Source organism: Mya arenaria, chromosome 3, assembly GCF_026914265.1.
Source record: "Mya arenaria isolate MELC-2E11 chromosome 3, ASM2691426v1".
In the NCBI taxonomy this organism is placed as follows: domain Eukaryota; kingdom Metazoa; phylum Mollusca; class Bivalvia; order Myida; family Myidae; genus Mya; species Mya arenaria.
This window is the reverse complement of record NC_069124.1, coordinates 74742594-74757140: the sequence shown is the minus strand read 5'-3', so window position 1 is coordinate 74757140 and position 14547 is coordinate 74742594. Positions and strand designations below refer to the sequence as shown.

The 14547-nt window shown below is 35.3% G+C and overlaps 1 long non-coding RNA gene across 1 annotated transcript; it reads right to left on the bottom strand.

Moving 5' to 3' along the window:
* Window positions 1-5268: 5268 nt before the first annotated feature.
* On the bottom strand, window positions 5269-8728 carry LOC128228332 (uncharacterized). Its single transcript, XR_008259906.1, has 3 exons — window positions 8527-8728; window positions 7501-7625; window positions 5269-6746 (listed from the first exon to the last, which is right to left on the bottom strand). It is a non-coding gene; the product is annotated as an uncharacterized LOC128228332 (long non-coding RNA).
* Between the last annotated feature and the right edge of the window lie 5819 nt (window positions 8729-14547).

Here is a 14547-nt window from a genome sequence, read left to right as displayed (position 1 = left end):
TGGAAAGAGCAAATTTTTGCGTAAATATCTGCAAACCAATGATATAAGATTGCTGACAAAAAATCAGATCGTAGATTTTCATATTTCCGTTCGAAAATTAATGTTTTAAGGCTTAAACCGTTACTAAAGGTTTAAGAAAAATGCATAAAACATCAATTTTTGAACTTATAAAAATCTGCGTTCTAATTTTTTGTCAGCAGTCTTATATAACTGGTTTCCATGGGTTTTCGCAAAAAAAAATGGCTTGTTCCAAGACAAAAAATAAAAAAGTTGTCAAAACGTTCAACTGTAAGAGTGTTGCTTTAAATTGCTGGAGGGATTTTAAGTTGCTGAAACATCACAGGAACTTGGCCTAGTCGAGTAATGTTTCCCTGAGTAATGGCCCTTTGATTGATCATAAGGCCAAAAAATGGTTTGGTTAGGGTTACATCCTTTTAAAAAATAGGTAGGGTAGGTAGGCTTTTTATCTTTATTTTTTTATTAGGCTTTGTATAAGATCGTTAGTTTCATCATTGGAGAATGGTGTTAAAGCTATCTTCTGTATAAAGCATTCACGGTTTTAAACTGCATATTAAAACACACTTACAACAGTTTTAGTTTTTCATTTTTTTGAACAACTGACTAGAAAAACAATAGGGTCGTCGCCTATTTCATAGGTACGGTCGGGTTCTATTGAAACTTTCACCAGTTATTGTTACAAATGTAGCTGTTATATAATCGTCACCTCCACTTTAGAAACCTTTTCGTTTTATTCAAATGGCCCATCGATTTATTTTCATATAATACAAGTATACTATTTTGTTCTTACTGGTGACTGTAAGTGTTGATAAGTTCCAGTACATTTTGGCATAATAGTCGGGGTGGGGGATACAAGTCATGATGGTCGAGGGTCGTATGCGTTCCCTAGAAAACAATTTCTAGTTTATAATTTAATATAATTTTATTCATTTTGGTCGTCCTTTATCACAGTCTTGTCTCTCTTTAGAATAAATCTGTTCCAAAACGGAAAAACAATGAAATGAAAGAAATCATAATTTATATAAACTTAAACCATCGTACGAATCCGTTTCGTAGTTTGGTGATATATATTCAAAGGCTCTTAAACATCACGGTGTGATTCATGTCGCTTTGGGGACTCCGTAGAAACCATACTTATGTTCTACGCGGCATGTGAATTATTTATACATGTATAAGAAAACTCACTATGGCCAGTTTATGCATTTGCGAACTTTAGAGGGAAAACTCTCTATGTGAATTTACCTTTCTAGTCACACAATAATTCACTTATTGAATTTTACATTGAGCTATATTGATCTCATAATTCAATTTAATCATTTTATCCCACAGCAATCTATTATAAATTTCTTGAATGCACTTGGAAGGAACCGTTAAAGATACAAATATTTGCTTTGTTTACAGATGACTATAATCGTTAGTAAGTTAACGATTTCATCTGTTTATTTTTTTTCTCATGTTTGCCGAGCGTTATACCATATATAGCATTATCTATAATGGATGTTAGCCAATTGTTTAACATATTTTAATCGGCCAGAAATACCTGTTCGAATAATACAAAACTTAGATGGTGTCACCAGTTAACAAATTTGATATGATGGCCATTGGCACACCAAAATGAAAGGCGTCTGTTTGTACAGCGGATACTTAAAAATTTCGTTATCACTGTTCCAATATAATGTTTAAACTAGGATTTTTCCACCCCCGTTTATTTCCTGTGAACCCTTGATATCGTTTATCACTGCAATTCATTTCCGACCCGATTAAAGCTGCACTTTCATTTTTGATTGACCGCCGGTTTAGACAAGTTGTTTTGTTGTTTGTTTCGGTTTGTTTTTGTTTTTTTGTCCTGGATTACGCCAAAGTTTGCGTTAACGTCTTGAGACCAGTGATACAAGACTTTTGACAAAATATCAGATCGCAGTTATTCATATTTACGTTCGAATATTGCTATTTTGTGTCTAAAAGCGTTTAAGGCCTAGTTTAAGGAATCTTTGCCATGATGCCATGATAATCCCCTGCTGTGCATATCTTGCCAATTGCACTGGTGTCACAGTAGGGGCCAATTTCCCGTGTATTCGTTTATTGGCTCAGGGCCATTTAGGGTCCATTTTTATTATAAACTGACTTCCAAAACTGCACAGCACGATACTCAGATCGGAGATCTGATAAGAGGGATCAATTAAGGCAAGCAAATTAAGATCAATAAACAGAGGTTGTGTACATGGTGTAATGAACACATTTTTTTTGGGGGGGGGGGGGGAGGGGGTCACTTATAGAAGACTTAAACTAGGCCTTTAATACTGCTTTAAGAAAAATGAGTCTTTCGGCAGTTTTCAAAGCAATTGAGATTTGTTTTATCGTGAGTAATCTTATATGACTTAATTGAAGGAATTGATACCAAAATCAGCTGATTCTGAGACAAAACAAAAAAAGTCAAAACTGCCAATCTGTCGGAGAGTGAGCTTTAGAACTTCGGCCACTATCAATATGACTTTTCCATATAATGACAAATTAGATTTATTTTGAGGTGCGTCCAATAAATTGTTTTCTGCATGTGATCAAATATTTGACATTCTTTATTTTGAATAACTTGAATATTTACATTACATCTAAAATACAATCTTCGCAAATTCAACATCGTTCCCACGTTCATCATGTGCCGTAAGAAATGTGTTTCTCCGCATGTTTTTAGTAACGAGTGCACTAGGTGTTCATAACGTTTAAAAATGTAATTTAATCAACGTGTTGTTATAAAATAACCAGGATATACCTGTCTAATTGTCAATACAACATTAATGGCATTTTAACTTGTATCGTTAATGTCCGGTTATAAATGATAGCAACAGCAGTTAATATTTCTTTTTACCTGTCCCTTTCAAAACTTTCACGCCCAATTTTGAAAAAATTTAGAAATGAGAAAAAATACCAAACTGTCAAAATATAGGTGTGGAAATGGCCTCAACTATATATCTTGATAAACGATCAATTATAGACTTCAACAAAAAGACACGGAATATAATATGTAAAAGAAGTAAGTATACCGGATATGATTTTAGATTTTAGTTCTTTATCAACTAACGTTTAGCCTATAGTATATAAAACAGCTCTACTATGACAATGACAATGACAAAGTTTATTTGCTATAAGGCCACCGGCCCATTACAATATACAGACATACAGTATATATTTACAATGTTGTGCAACAGTACAATGAAACACATTGAAACAACTATACAGTAATATTGTTTTTATATAGGTATTGATTTTTAGAATTTCATTCTTCAAGTCGAACTTTTCTTTTATTAAACGCATGATACAAATACGTAGATACACTTTTAACTATATTAACATTAGATGATGCCATGAGTATTCTAAACTTGTTAATGCTAGGATTAACATAATATTTCTGTGGTATATATTGGGATCGCAGATCCTCGTAGAAATCACAAACAAGTAGAAAGTGGTATTCATTTTCAATACATTCAAAGTGGCATACTTTGCATAATCTTCGTTCCCTTGGGATATCAGTATAACGAATTTTCAATTTCTAAATCGTGAGAACTAGTTCTAAAAGATACATATATAAATCTAAATCTTCTGATATTTAAAACATCTAAATATTTTTCGTATCCAAATGATGACTTGAACCCGAAATATGAGCATAATTTTCTACTATTACTAACTTTACTATGCCAATCTTGTTTAAACATGTCATATAATCTATTTGTAAACGACTTAATAAAAAATATTTCCGAACAAACGTTTTGGTTGTCCCAAATGTAACCAAAACCTATTGATTGTAGACATACACGTAATTTTGTTACCCAGTTATTTCTACCATGTAGGTCACCATTACACATCATGATATAGCATTTCTTAACAAATCTATGATCAGGCATTTTTAGTATTTTAAGCCAATATTTAACACAACGTTTATAAGATTCTATAAACATTGGGTATCTACCACAATCCCCTAAAACAGTGTCATTTGTTGTATGTAACTTAGCACACATAAACCTTTTACATGCATAAATATGAACCCTTTCGAGATCATCATATTTTCCGAGACCCCATACTTCTGCTCCATATAGGAGTTGTGAGCATATTTTTGCATCAAAAAGTTTGAAGAATACTCCATTTGACATTTGACCACATTTATATAAAGAACATAACAATGATACCAGCACACGTTTACCCTTTATGCAAAGTTCATGTACCATACAATTAAATGAAAGTTGTGGTGTAAACGTAAGTCCTACATAACAAAATTTATTGACCACTTCTAAAGGAGTAGTGTTGTAGAACCATTTCTCAGTTCTTGAGAGTCTTCCACCTTTTTTAAAGACAACAATTTTGGTTTTAGTTTCGTTAACCTTTAACTTGTATGTGACATAAAATTCTGAAAGTAAATTTAACTGTTTTTGCAAACCGTACACAGTATCTGACAATAACGCTATATCATCGGCAGACATAAGTAAAAACAGATTAACAGTCCCTGGATGCAACTGTATTCCATGGACATTATTACTTTCTAGAAAAGTAACTAATTCATCAATAAAAAAAGAAAATAATATTGGACTTGCTAAACAGCCCTGTTTTAAACCAACAGAGCTTTGAATATAGTTACTACGACATCCATTACATCTTATACATGATTTTACAGAATTATACATACTAAGTAAAGACTTAAGTAATTTTCCTTTAACTCCTTTCCTATTTAGAACCTGCCATAGATAGTTTCTATCAATAGTATCAAAACATTTTTGAAAGTCAACAAAAGTAACATACAATTTGCCTTTCTTTTTATAAAGCATGCGTTCTATAATAGAATTTAATATAAACGCATTATCCACGGTGCTATAACTGGCTTTAAATCCAGCTTGGTTTTCAGAAATTTTACAAAAGACTTGCAATACTGAAGTTTAGACGAGAGACTAATATACCACAGTATATTTTACTCAATACATTTTGTAAGGAGATTCCTCTGTAATTATCAGCGTTATTTATTTCACCCTTTTTATGGATTGTTACAATTATTGACTCACACCAAGAGTTTGGGTATTCTCCGTTCTTAAAAAGTCTATTAAAAAATACTAAATTATGGCTAAACCTAAAATCGCCCAAAACTGAAGTTTTCTATCGAAATTTGTAATAAAAGGACGTGTCAACTTTATGACCCTCATAAATTCTTTTTTTTCTTATCTGAGCAATGCGTTCAATAGATTAATAATTGCTAAAGTAGGGTATCTTAACGCTACTATTGCATTGAGAGGAGAAGTCGATAGAGACCGCCTTACCCTGATAAGCTCCAAAGTTGGCAATGATAGTTTGTATATACGCGTAATTCAACAAAGGCTTTTCTCGAGATATTTTGTTGATTCAAATATGGGAACAGTACTTTTAATTAAAAAAATCCTAACGGTCGTGTTATATAACTACGTTGCATGAACCTGTTAACTAATTTGGGACAAAGGTTTCAAAATGCAAAATACCAAATGTCAACTTTGTGGCAACTTTTTGAATATAAAAAGATGTATTCTTTTGTGGAGTTATAAAATTATCTTAGTTGTTTTATCAGAATAGCAATACATGTAAATAATTCAGAAATTGTTTACTGTCCGTGAGATTAACCTTCCTTATTTCAGAGAAAACTTACAAAATTGAAGAGGTTTAAATAACATTATTAATTTTAAGTGTTATACAGTCATGAAGGATGCATAGTTTTTTGAGAAATTCCTAACCTGTTAGTCACTATGACATGATGATGTTTAAACAATTCAGGTTATGTAGATTAGTGTTTCACTTCATTAACCTATGTTCATTTATGAAAGGTTTAATGAATAATTAAGTTGTTTCATTAAACTACATATAAAATATGCAACAGTGCGTTTAATTCATTTATAATTAAAAAGTGGTCATGTGTTCACAAAATTACAAAAAGACAAAGTCGTAGCAGTGATATTAATTCTTATATATATATACTCTTAATTGCTTGAAACTGAACATAAAAAGTATAGAATTCAAAACAACAACGACAATGAAGGCTCGTTTCTTTGTCACAATAAAGGGTAGTTTCTTTGTCACAATAAAGGGTAGTTTCTTTGTCACAATAAAGGGTAGTTTCTTTGTCACAATAAAGGGTAGTTTCATTGCCACAATGTCACAATAAAGTGTAGTTTCTTTGTCACAATAAAGGGTAGTTTCTTTGTCACAATAAAGTGTAGTTTCTTTGTCACAATAAAGTGTTGTTTCATTGTGACAATAAGAGTTAGTTTCATTGTCACAAACGAACGGCTAGTTTCCTTGTAAAACGAACGGCTAGTTTCCTTGTCATACGAAAGCATTGTGATAATATGTCATGAATAAGGGTAATATTACGATGTTGTTCCATTTAACACAATACCATGATATCATTGAGATGATAACAGCCCCATAAAAACGAACGAATCACTTAAATTTACAACTTGACTGACCTCACCTAAATGTCCCAACTGATAAGAAAACTGTTCTTACAAACCCAACATTGAGAACACAAAGAAATACAAAATTGTCCTCACACACATAATTATTGTTATCAGTATGTACATGTTCCTATCCTACCAATTGTCGAAATGCTTCATATAAGGCGCTTGTGAAGATGGTTATGGCGTGTTCTGACCGGAAGTGGTTCTACTGGTTATATCCGGCGTGCATCATATTGGTCTGGCTGGCCATCACAACGCTCGTTTCTGCATGATAAAACGTACTTATTCTTGAGCTGTATTCAATTTCAACATGGTGATTCAGTAACAAACGACCACTACGTACATGTGATTGTACAATACACTATGTATTACACATTAAAAGATTTCACATGGTAAGAATTATTTGTCATATATTCACTGTCAGCGATTCATTGTTTGTTGTTGAAACTCGTGTAACCTTTTAATGAACCGTTTCAGTTACAAGGCCTCAGAAATGAAATACGTTGCACGAACAACTTGGCTCTGAGTCGCTTATTTGTACCAATGAAATAATAGTGTACATAATACAGTAGAAAGGTTTTAAATGAGGGATATTGAATAACAGGAATGCGGTGTTCTTTGTGCTATTATTTGCAACACGGACATATCTTTACAAGTAAACATCCTTGATTTTATGACGGAAATTATTAAAGTTTCGGTACTTTTAAAGTTTTGTACAAACGTCAATTAATTTTATTTTATTTTATAACATATTCACAAAGTCGCGACAATTGACAATCGCACGACACTCATTTAATGAAGCTTACGCCTGGGAGTTTTCATTTTCGCGCCAAAATAACCACTTGTCAACAGGTACAAAGGGCGGAGCTAGTGGGTCAACCAAGTGCGGCGATTTTTGATATTTATTATTGCCCTGATATTAAATAATATAAACATTATGGCCTATCTTTATTAAATAGCTTTGTCCTAAGAGCCAGAATGGTCATTTGTCTATGATCCACTACAGCAATGTACTCACGAGGGCCTCCCGGGGATTGCACAATTACGTTGCGATCCCTCCGACAGCAGCAGCCACAACAGCAGCAGCAGCAGCACAAAACAATCAGGCCCAACAACACAAACCCGGACACGATTGGCACCCAGCTACAGTTTAAATTATGTTATTTGAATGCAAGCAAAATTTATATTCAACAAAACAACGACCCAATGAACAAAGATGATAACGGCACCCTGCTAGTATGTATCGATAAAAAAAATCCATGATTTAAGTGGTTAACAAGAGCTGTCACAGAGACAGCGCGCTCGACTATTCCGCCGCTTTTCAGTGTAAGGATTGAAACGTTTTTGCGAAACATGGATCACTAGGGTCATTATTTGCAAAATTCAGTTATCTAACTTGGTCATTCAAGTAGGTTGGGTGGTTGAGTACCATTGTTTAAAGTCTCAATGCAATACATGAAGAAGTTGCTGAGATATTAACCTATGTGTGCTTACACGCAAAAACCTTAACCAGAATTTCTAAGTCAAATAAAAAGGCCCATAATTTGCATTTTATTTGAAAAAGTGTTATCTAACTTAATTAATTTAGTAGGTTAGATAGTTGGGAATACATATCTCGAGTTTCAATGCAATACATTATGTATATACTGAGATAATGACTTAAAGATGCTTACATGCAAAACCTTAACTAAGGTGTGACGCCCACGCCGACGCCGACGCTTGGGTGAGTAGTATAGCTCTCCTTATTCTTCGAATAGTCGAGCTAAAAACTATTATTTTATTTGCATTTCTATTTTGAAGGGACGATCAATACACATGATAATAATTAAACAGTTCCCTGACAATGTTTTTTAAGTAGAAACCCGAACAATTATGTAACATAAAGCCTTCAATGTTCTTTATTGTTTTTTTAAAAACACAATTTTATGTTTTCACAAATACGTACACTTTCCAAATTGTTTGATGCGTACCAAACGCTACGGTGGAAGGCCTTGATCAGTTCTAAAACATCGATGTAATTATGTATTCAGTGCATTATACTAACATGTGTTCGGCGATCCAGCTCTCGGCGCAGGCCTCTTGGTCACGGGCAGAAGAGGGGACCTGTCGAATGGGGTTGCTGCAGCACACCTTATAATTGGTGAGGTCAAGGTTCCAACAGCAGTAATCCTGACACAGCTGGGATGCGTGCTACGTGCCGCTCGGGTCCGTGTAACTCGAGCAACAGTCGGAACCAAACACGGCCCAGCCTGTAAAACAAAAACGGACTAACATTAACCACATCAAAACACGTGACCGGATTTCGTGAAACACTTTCATATGAAACAGACTCAGTAACGTCAGTTTTAAATAGCATATTTAACAGCAAATGACTGGACTGATAGAAGAGACTTCATACGAACAGAATATTCAGATTTGTTGTATTAACACACTCCGTAAAATCAGTCCATTTTTATTCTCGTCAAATTAAAGTATTGTCTGGCCCAGTTTCACATGTTGATGAGCAATATTTATTTTATTCAAATGCCAGTGACTAAACCGATCTAAAGGTTTTAATATACATATAAACACAAACTGACTATGAAACCGTAGGGTCGGTGCCTATTTCGGTTACCCGAACCGAATGTTTTTAAGGCCGTAGTATGTACTTAACACACAAATGGTTTGATGCTATACAGTTACATTTCGTTTTAATATTATAAGTACATACTAACAACCTTTAACTTTTAATGGCGGTCCCCATTTCCTTGTGTAAACTACCAACTAAATGGGAAAGTCACTGTAAACTTTTATCGCTTAACATGCGACCACTAGAGCTGCATACAGCCAGTGATGCACCAGTCAATTAAAACTCCCCCCCCCCCGGTCCGGGGTCGTACCGGGGATAGCCGGGGAAATGGGCCGTGTTTTTACCTCCCAGGTGGCCCCGCAGTGCCGGGTGAATTCAGTGGTTTTGTCTTCGTGCCAAATATAGCGGGGCCTGGGCCTTACCTAGGGTCCCTGGGGTGCAGGAGCATTTGGCGAGGGTTTAAAAGCAGTTCGTCCCCGCAGGACGGGGATTTTAACCGGGCTTGGCTGAACTTAAAGCCAAGTCCCCGCTATTCCCCGGACCTGGGGAGGGGGGGGGGGCGTGTTTACAATTGACTGGTACATAATGGTCGAGTGTTTTTTTATAATAAATTTATCATAATTAATATCTTACTATATGATCTGAACATCGTTTAAATTATTTACAATGTGTACAGATTGAATAACCATTCCCGCATGCATTTCATGGCCGTGTAAGGTCTTCGTGTGCAACATCTGGCGTGTTAGGCCGCGCAAAGTTGATTTGTTCGACGGATTTACCGCACTTGTTTTTCAGAAAATAAAACAGAATATTCTTTTACTGGATTCTCCACTCAATAAGTAGAAGAAAAAAATGCACACATTAAGCAACGCTGAAACATGTTATTTTTCTGTGTTGGAACTTTCCTAATACGTACGATGAGTGAGGGTGAACCGTGAGAACGAATAAGTGATTGTTCAGGATTAAAAGTATAAATTCCCCAAAATACAGGAACACAATTGTTTCGCCTTTCATACGCTTCCGTGTTTAAGAATATCTTTATTTGTATTTGACTCTCACCCTTTATTTCGGCCGAATTACCTTGGCCTCAATTTCGAAGAATCGGGATCAAATGTTGATTTTCCGAAAATTGTTCGGGGGTTCGGCACGGTGTATAATAAAACGTTTGTCCCTGTTCAGTCAATGGAACGGCATATGCCTGTGTTAAGTACTACACTTTATTGTTCTAGAATGTTTTCAAGCTCCCTGTCCATTAGGCCAAAAATAAAGTGGTTGGTTTAGGGTTACATCCTTTTAAAAAACAAGTAGGGTAGGTAGTTTTCTTCCATTTTATTTTTTAAAAGGCTTTATGTAAGAACGTTATTGTCATCATTGAAGAATGGTGTTATAGTAATGTTCGAAGTTTTGTCGAAGGCTTTCCTTCAATAACTTTTTTACTCTATTACTTAATGTAAATTACTTGAAATGTAAAGCAGATGGAAGCACTGAAATTGTATAGCCCAATGGGCGTCATAATTTTTTGAAAATAAATTAGGGATGCAAACGAATATTCGAATATTCGATCAAAAGAATGGTATTCGAATATTAAAATCGGTATTTGAATATTCGTTTATTTTTTACTTTTTTTTCTAAAATTTTTTCCATCTTGAACATTTATTTAACATTTATATTTAAAGATTAAAACGCTCTAATTTACCCTCGTTTCGTCAATACACCCACGCATGTCACCAATTATCGAGGCGCGAGCATCTAGACAATACACAGTGGCGCGTCAAGTGTCAATTAAGGCCCATCATCATGGCGAAATAAACAAATAATTTTACGTGTGCCGTCCCCTGCCAATTAGCGGCAATGGGGAACCTATTTTAAACGATGCCAATTAAGGGTTCGTCATGTCAGCAATAACACAAAATATTTCTTTTGTATGTCAATTAAACTGAGCAATGTAGCTAAAATCGCACTGAATATAATGCGCATAAAATTTGATGTCCATCATTCCTTGTGAATAAGCTCTCTCGAACTGTTCGGAAATAAATATAACAAATACACGTAAACAAAATAATTTTACTGGTATAAAAACAAGTAACAAACGAAAGACGGGTACAAAATAATAACAAGTCGACGGAAACCAGACCGTTTGCAACGGTGAAGATGCCATGACCTTGACTTTTGATATATCGACGTAGTTTTTGTAATGAAACAATATGACATGCTAGTATAATTCTAGATAACATATGCAAAGTTATTTTGAAATTGCACAATAAAGCCACTACACGTATTACAGACGACGTCATACAATCCGACATCAATAAAATTATTCGGCAAATGTCATACCGAAAGTCATTATTTGGAACGCAAATGATCGATGCAATATAGAAGTTTTTAGACAATCTTGCCTGTGATCGAATATTCGAATATTCGATCAAAAGAATTACCGAATATTCGAATATCAATTTTGCCATTCGTTTGCACCCCTAAAATAAATACTTTATACTACTTACAAGGCGTAAACAGGTTCCAAAATACCTATTTGTTTTGATTGTTTCTCGCCATCTTGGAGGTCAGACTCAAAATCATCTTAATCAGTTACAATTTTGTTGTACGTGTACCGTTACCCTGATATTGAAATGGTTTACTACACATGCAATGCAACATAATTAGACTGGCCCCATGATCAATGTGTGCTGAATATGCGGCCAACTAACTCATCGATTGTGAGATTTAATAGCAATACCATTCTAATTTATACTTGAAGCGTTGGTAGCAATACTTTAAATCCGGATTCTGAAAATTGTTACCCAACTGAATTATCAGACTGATTCAAAATTTACACTTATTTATTTTACAACGATTGTTAAACAAGTATTCACAGTATATTAAGAAATCTCGTTGGCTTCTGTGTATTTACTATTATTTAAAAAGCTTTGAAGGTTTAAAACTAATCATATTTAAACACATAAATATACACATATATGGATTATATAAATCCAACTGACTATAAAAATGGTAGAGTCGGGGCAAATTTCGTATGTATGGCTAATTCGAATAAAATGTTGTTGATTTAACTTTTCATCAAACCTACCTTTTTTTGTCCTTCGAGACAAAAATCAACATAATATCATTCAAATTTAATGACAGTTTTGACAATGAGAGATTTATAAAGTACGTGTGTATTAATACATAGAACACGCTGTGCGTTTATATTAATATAATACAATTACATATACACTTATAGTTGAACCAGGCTGAAGGGCAAATTCTTGTTTTGCATGACTTTTATAACTTTTTAAGCTCAATACTTATGGAAGAAACAACACCTCCTATAGTATAGATAGAAAGAATGTTCGCTAAATAAACTATACAGTGTACGGAAAATGAGATGAGAATGATTCATTATACAAAATTAAGAGCTCGGAAGAGTTATGTACAATGGGTTGCCTGGGCTTTTTTTTAAGTTTTCATTAATTTCAGTTCCCCCCAGTCTAAAATAATAGACGTGTTATGTATACGGGATTATTTGCCATATCCAAAATCGTACAAAAATCCGTCAACGTACAATTATTTGGACTACAACCCCCCCCCCCCATGATAACTTGAAATTAAATTAACTAATTAATATACTAATAAACTGACACTTTAACACAAAGTCAAAGATACTTACATGACATCAAATTACACAAAGATGAACACAGCACTATAATCCCTCCCATGATGCTTAACTGATGATCTGGCTTATCAGTGGACCTGATCTACCATAGCTGTAAACTGACCACTTGACCCTTTCCCTGGGCATACTGAAAAACCTGGGCTAGGCTCGTGGGCTGGGCATGTTCTAAAACCTGGCCTAGCCTGCTGACTCAGCAATTTGTGTCGGGCCAGGCCAGGCCAGGACAGGCCATATTTTATACATACTGTGAGTAAAACATTGAATATACTGGAACACAATGATTAACGTTTCCTCAAAAACGAAACTGCATGTTTAATTTAATGCATGGGAATTTTTTTAATTCAAGTTGACAGGTCTGGGTTTACAAATCGAATCCTAAAATGTGTTCAGACTCAACTTTTACATACATATATATTTCATATTTTACATACATATGTATTTTATATGTGACGATTTTTATGCTTTATTTTGTATTTAAATTTAAGAAATTCTATCTTATAGTTCATATAATAGTTGAACATCAAGTTTTTCAAAACTACATGCATACTTCAATTGAAAACCTGGGTTTTGTATAAGTAAATGAATTAATCATTCTTTATCAAAATAAAACTTAAAATAAATATTATATCAAACATGCAGTTTAGTTTCTAAATAAAGGTAAATTATTGTGTTTCAGTGTATTTAGAGCGTGTACTCTCATTATGTATAAAATTTGGCATGGCCTGGCCTGGCCCGGCCTGGCCTGACACAAAATGATGAGTCAGCAGGCCAGGCCAGGTTTTAGAACATGCCCGTGAGCTGGGCTTATGGGCTGGGCTCATGGGACGGGCCCACGGACTTTGTTGTTTTCCTATCTTGAGTCATTACCTGGATTTGTTTATTTGTATTTCTGATACTCCTACAGTAGCTGAAGAAGGCTAGAACATTAAGAGGTCAGTTATGTACCAGTCACATTATCAAGCGATGGGGTATACGATGGGCAACCGATGCGTTTTTATCAAAATGGGGTGGTTGCCGGCCGGACACCCATAGTTATCGGACGGTGACTGAGGCCATCAGGCGAATCGGTGGGGGTCATCGGGAGAAAATAAGTTGTAGTTAAAATTCAGCGATGTCTCCACCGATGCCCCACATCGCTCCTCATCGGCAACCCATCATTAACACATCTTTCAAGGATCGGTCGATGTATGGCCGAACATCGTCCAGTGTCCGTTGAATCTGAGGTCATCGGGGGGGGGAACAGACATCGGCCGATCATCGGTCGATGTTCGACCAAACATTGGCCCATAGTCGACCGATGTACGACCGATGCACGAACGATGTTCACCAATATATGAGCGATGTCCGATTCACAGTCCGGTCACCGGCCGAGCATTGTAGGATGATCGGTGAAGACTTTCCGATGTCCGGCCGGAAATCGGTGCCACGCTAGTCAAAAAATGTTTCCCTCTGGAGTCACTCGCCGAACGATCATCTGCGGGGGTATGCACGGCCTCAGTACGATGCCTGTTGCTGTGACAGATGTGTTACTTGGCCGATGAGGACCGATGTTGGGGCATCGCTCACACCACCGATTACCACCGGTCTACGGCCACCGGTCGGGAAATGCGACTGAGGCTTTAGGAGAGAATACCTTGTTTAAAATCTCAAAGGGTATTTGGAAGATTTATAAGTGATAAGGCTTTAATTCGGTGTGGTCATTTATTACCTGTTCATATGTACAGAGTGTTACAATGTTCTGTTATTAAAAGCAGTTCATTTATAATTGTTGTTTACGCTGCATTTTATATATATTGAAATAAGGTAGCAATGTCTATATAAATATATAG